Below are 6,148 nucleotides of genomic sequence, written 5' to 3' on the forward strand. Positions count from 1 at the left end.
CGCGCAGCTTGCTTGGACTTCGCCATTTCCAAGGCCAAATCTTCACGAAGACGTTTGTTCTCAGCGATCATGTTTTCTAACCTCTATTCATTTTGCTTTGCTTGTTCCAAAATCGCCTGCATTGTCTCATGCTCCGAAGTCGAGGGTGAAGCGAAATTCAAGGCACGTCTTGCAGCGATAGTTTTTGTTCCAAGCAATTTTGTTGGAGTGGTTTCCTCTTGCGGTATAGGGTCAACAGTGACTGTCGGAGGATCTTCCGTCACGCTCACCATGGATGTGCTTGAGTATTCCCACAGACAGCGCCAATTGTGGAGAAGTGGTTTGGAAATGCTCTTCTGATCCTGGGGAACGCCCGTGATCCTCTTCCGGTCACCTGAAAATGAATATATACTACGATGGGGGTGGCGGAATTAGCACTCCGACGGACAAGTCAGAAACCACACTCAGGAATACTTATATTCTAAGTTAAGTACTACAATTCTCACATACCTTCTTAGTCTGTTGTTCCTTTATTTATACTTGTTTCCTAGGCCTCATGGCCAGGCCCATTTGTCACTCATCGTCCTCTTATTTACTCGGCTCCTTGGTTCAGTATCAGTTTGGCCCATCTATTATATTCGGCATCCTTATCGTGCAGAGTAGAGCCGTGTAATATATGTCTTCTAGAGTATGCTTCTGATTGTTTCAATTATTCGACTCCCACAACTTGTATTTGCCACCCTTTTGATGCTTTGAGAAGTTGGTGTTTTATGCCTTAAGAGTGGGTCATTGTGCATACCTTATTGCTTAAGCTTTTGGGATGCCATCTAAGTGGGTTTTTGGTCTTTTTTTGACATGCCATAACTCTGATTTTTATTGGTTAAGTCATGCCATGTTTGGTTTTAATAGGTGTAGTGTAACACCCCTTGTTAGCCTTGCATGCCTCATGCCTTTTGGACTCTTGTTCTAGCTTGTGTTGGCTAGGTTCAAGCTTGCTTTTTGTCTTATCTCGACCTACCTTGGGACTGTTTTGGTTACCCTTGGCCCTTCGGGGCTTGCTTTGCATGGCCATAGTTTAGACCCCTTTGCTAGCCTTAAGCTTTGAGCTTTCTTGCATGCCATACTTGCATTGTTTAGTGATTTGGCATCATTCCTAACATCATTTCAGAGCATGTAGTGTTGTCACACTTGCATGCTTTTCACTCTTTAAGTGCTCTTAAGAGTTAGTGTCTTCATGCCTTAATTCTCGGCCAATTGGCATGCATGCTTGTCCTGTATTTCATGTCATCAACTCATTATTTTGGCCACTGATTTGGGTATGGCTGAGGTCTGCCCATTTTGGTTTAAGTCCATCTTTGCATGTTGTTGCATGCTTGTCACATTGCATGTTGTTGCATGCTAGTCCATCTTTGCATGTTGTTGCATGCTTGTCACATTGCATGTTGTCGCATGCTAGTCCATCTTTGCATGTTGTTGCATGCTTGCTAGTTTGCATCCTGTTGCATGCTAGTCCATCTTTGCATGTTGTTGGCATTGTTGTTGCATTCTTATTACATTGCATGTTTGCATGTCCAAGTTGCATTGCATTTTGCATGTTTGTTACATTGCATTTGGCATGGTCATGTTGCATTGCATAACATCTCCATGTTGCATGCATTGCATTGTGTTTGGTTTGGGTATTAAACCAAACACAAGGAACGAGGGACGTTTCATACTTGAAGTGATGAAATGTGCCTCAATTCTCGGTCGCCGACACTTTTGATCCAACATGATAGAGTGTGAGGCATTCATGTGTTTTGTGCATTCATTCCATATTGATTTGTGCAATTTGGCCTCTTTGGCCATCATGCATCGAAATACGTGATTGATGGCTCGAGAGTCAAACACTACACTCCGTTGAGTCTCAAACATGATAAGGAGTGTAGTTGCACAACATTTTCTTACAAATGTATTGCCATGCCCTTGTTTGTCCTCTGCTGCAGCAAATGGAGCAGTCTGCAGGAAAAGATGGCCGATCGGCTATCTGGAGTGCCGATCGGCTAACAATTTTTGGCCGATGGACTCAAAAGTGGTCGATAACCGCTTTTCTTTGGCCGATGACCATATCATTTGGCCGGTGGGCTCTCACAGTATCCATGGGGTGGTTCAGAAGCATCACAAACATTTTCACAGTTTTTAGAGGTACAAAACAGTGCAAACAGAGGCAACATGAGGCATGGCAACAGATTTCCGAGCGAAGCCGACCGAGCATGCATATGTCCCTCTTCCTGAGGCTACTTTAACTGTTTTGTAACTTAATTAATTTGCTTAATTAGGTAAGGTTTTGTAATAATTAATTATCTTGTTAGTTAGTTAATTAGTTGGTTTGTATTATTCATTCGAACCCTCCGTCGAGAGGGCGAATTTTGTAATAAGTGTGCATGAGTGTTTGAATGTCTTCCAACCCCACGTCTTTTTCCATTTTACTTAACCGCTTATGATGGTTAGTTCTAGGTCATATTTTGATTAGCATCCTTATGCTTGCATGTTTGCATCCATTAATTCGTATTGCATGCACCGGACTCGACACATCATACTAATTGCATTTGTATTTCAATTCCAATTTTAATACATGATTATCAAGTTGCATCTCACATGCCATCTTAGAATAGCCGAGCCTATTTTAGTTTCATTTTTGCATGTGTTGCATTAGGCATCTTAACATAGCTAGGATCATGCATTGATTACTAGCTAGCTATTGTTTTGGCTCGGGGTACTAGGTAAGCTTTTATGCTTTAGTATCTTGCATGTGTGTGAGTGATTGCCATAATAGCATGCTTGCCATGAGGCTATTTGCTTAAATGATATAACTGCCTAAATGCCTGTGGGTGAAGGTTGGATTGCTTGAATTGGAACAATTCATTGAAATGCGAGTTTTAAGCCCACTTGAGAGTGGCAAAATCATGTTTTCTAAGCCCACTTGAGGGTGGCAATTCCACGTCTTAGCCTACTTGCGCGTAGCATCTTCAAACCATTTTCAAAATGAACATGAGATGTTTTGATCCAACTTAGGCGAGCTAGTCTATACTTGTGTGTTGTGCGCATCACATAGTAATTCTAGCTAATAACCGGAATAAGAACACATGTGTTTTCAAAAACAATATATCATGTTAGTAAAGGTCGATCTTTGATTGGGCGAGCTGGGGTGCTCATTGCATGGCCTTCCCCTCTTGTACCCAAGTTCCCGAGCCGAGGCAACTTTGGTGATGACGGACACGTGGCCTTAGGCACGAGTCAGGGTTTCCTAAATCCCCAAAATAAAATATTTAGATGGCGACTCTGTATCTGGCGAAGCAGTACATGTTTGGCACTTCTTTATTAAAATCAGTTTTCCAAAACGATTTGCCGGATTTGGACTCTTTGGTGATTTATCGGTCTCACATTGCACTTTGTGAGATTAGATTCAAAACCGTGACATTTGAGTCCAAACTATAGTAGCCAATGAACAAACGGATTTCGTGCCCATTTCTCGCGTGGAGCCGGGACATTTGGGCACGTCTACAGCGAGTCGTCCCTTCCTAAGAACACTGGTGGAGAGGTTGTGGGATACCACCAACTCCTTCCACTTTTCCACGACAGCGGAGATGACAATGACTCTTTACGACTTTGCCATGATCGCCGGCTTAGACGTAGAGGGCAATCTGATCCCTATTTATACAAATATGGAGGAGTGGGAGGCAACCTAGTTTGAGCTGTTGGGGGCAAACCTACCCATACACTAGACGGGGATGGTCAGATGCACTTGGTTCGCTGAGAGATTCAGAAGGACTGAGCCCGAGACGATAGAGGAGACCGAGCAGTATGCCAGGCGCTTCCTGATGTTCGTCTTCGGTACCACCTTGTTTTCGAACAGGTGGAATACCATAGGCCTGCATTTGCTGAGTGCCCTAATGACCCTTCCTTGGGTTTGCTTCTACGACTGGGGTGGCGGTGGCCTCACCACATTGTATGGATATATGAGCTTTACCTCCCGTCTATGGGAAAACTTGATTGGAGGCTACTGGCGAGCCTGGAAGGTATATATCTCAGTTCCCTCTTTGCACTTTATATTTTCTTTACAGTTTCTGCTTTACATCTATTTCAACACATGCTTTCTGCTTCGCAATTCTGTATCTGCTCAAACACTGTATGCTTTCTGGTTCGCATTTCTTTACCTGCTCGATAGTATACTGATCACATACCACTGCATTTTCCCTGTAGCTATGGATGTACGCATACTTTCCGACTCTCGCCACGAAGCCTGTAGAGGAGCTTCCGTTGACAGTCCCCTATTCGTGAATGTATAACGGTCAGATTCGCCGTTAGACCCCGTAAGCCTTTCACATTCTTCAGGCAGTACTTCGACACAGTAACTGCCCATGAGGTAATCTGAAACACAATCATTTTTTCTTTGAAACTGTTCATTTAGCAACTGACAACAACTAATAATCTGTATAACTTCTGTTTGTAGATCACGTGGCAGCCATAGGCCTTGATGCCAAAGGGGGTCCCAGATGAGTTTGCCGATGCCTGGGCCATCTCCCGCTACCGCATTCTGCTTGAGGGCCCGATCTGCTGGGCTTGGTTCTTTGGTGAGCACTTCATGCGCCAGATTATGGGCCTAGCTAACCCGATTGTCCCGATGGCTCCACCAGAGTCCATGCGGTCCATAGAGACCCTATCTGTTGAGGAGGTCATCCAGTTCATGGTGGACCTGGACGCCAACTTCTTCCGAGCAGAGGGCGACTATGCAGCTTTCAACCAGACACACTTGATGCCGCCCCTGATCGGTGTTCGTGGAGATGAGAAGGCGAGGGCTCTTGCCGCAAGAGCGAGGCGTAGAGTGACTCGGGCGAGCAAGGCCCGTGGCAGAGGGACTTCCCAAGCGGGGTAGAAGGCTGATTGGCTAGAGATTCCCAGCACGCTGACTTACTGACGACACACCGGGGATGCCTACCAGGTCCTAATTGAGCCCGCAGCGGCTGGTCATAACCTTGTCGGGATTCGAGGCTCGACTCCGGTATGAACTACACTTTAACACTTGCACTTCGTATTTCATTTCAGATATATTCATTTGCAAATACTAATCATTCAAACTGCATTTACAGGCATCGATCGAGTATACATGAGGCACCCTCGAGCTGATAGCCTCGCTGATGGGGGTAGTACAGAGGATAGAAGCGTTGCTCAGCCTCTACGGTGTTGAAGTAATTTCTTAAGTTTTACATTCTAGACATCAAATTTCCACTGACACACTGACACTAACATACATTGCATTGATAGACCACATCTGACACAACCGCACTTTCATACTATATTCACACATTGTATCTGACTTTCGCATATACTCATTCTGCATACTATGCTTGCATCTAATACAAATACTATAGCTGATACATAACAACTGTCTTTTTCAGGTTCCATCCATAATGATGGCACTAGCGGTAGCTACAGCACCGGCACCAGTAGTACCTCTTCCAGCAACAAGCAGGAAAGAGAGAGACAGGTTCCGACATGTGGCCGAGGCAGAGCTAGGGGCACCCGAGCTAAGTGCGGCCCTTCAGAGCCCATTCTGAGTGATAATGATGCTGAGACGAGCGACTCTAAGAAGGCAGCAAGTCAGTATTCAAAGTCATCTGAGAGTAGAGGTGATGACGCCGACTCGGGTTCCGAGAATGGGAGCGATGCCGAGGTGAGCTTTAAGGCGGAGAGCAATGATGACACCGGCTCGGGTTCTGGCCCAGGTTCAGATAGCAGCACTGAAGGAGACAGTGCCCCAGAGTCCTCTCCTCCGAGGAAGAGGACGAAGAGGGCTTCTCGAGCTTGAGATGGGCAACGTTGATTTTCTACATATTTGCTTAGTTTCTTTTTGTTTATAGTTTTAGCACATTGTACAACTTTAGACAGGTTTCATTTGTTTTAAAAATTGTACTGCACTTTTGTAAAAATAACCATGATCGGAATGAAAAGTAATTTTTTATGAAAAAGTGTTGTATTTTGCATCATGAGCACCGTATTGTATGAAATGAGATTGGATTTCATATTGAAAAGTGCACACTTGTATTGGCACAATGTTTTTAATCGAGTAATGAACTGACCAACAACTGAAATGAAAAGCAATATACAACTCGATAAACAACACAACAATATC

This window comes from Camellia sinensis, chromosome 9 (genome assembly GCF_055761805.1).
Source record: "Camellia sinensis isolate YWXY chromosome 9, ASM5576180v1, whole genome shotgun sequence".
Taxonomy (NCBI): domain Eukaryota; kingdom Viridiplantae; phylum Streptophyta; class Magnoliopsida; order Ericales; family Theaceae; genus Camellia; species Camellia sinensis.